This window comes from Caretta caretta, chromosome 28 (genome assembly GCF_965140235.1).
Source record: "Caretta caretta isolate rCarCar2 chromosome 28, rCarCar1.hap1, whole genome shotgun sequence".
In the NCBI taxonomy this organism is placed as follows: Eukaryota; Metazoa; Chordata; order Testudines; family Cheloniidae; genus Caretta; species Caretta caretta.
The window spans coordinates 1,263,908-1,264,113 of NC_134233.1; positions in this window are offsets into that span (position 1 = coordinate 1,263,908).

The following is a 206-nucleotide window of genomic DNA, read 5'->3' on the forward strand; positions in this document are numbered from 1 at the left end:
GCCCAGAGCATTAGTGGGCCACCCCCAGCCTACCAGGTGACAGCAGCCGCTGGATTCGGCGTCGCACCCAGGGTCCCTGCCGATCGGCCCCTCTTCCCCGGGAACGACCCCGGGGCCCTCTGCAGGGGGCACAGATGTGGGTGGTGCCCAGCCCAGGAGGCCGGGTGGGGGGCTCGGCTCCTCTCCCCACAGAGGACGGCAGCCGC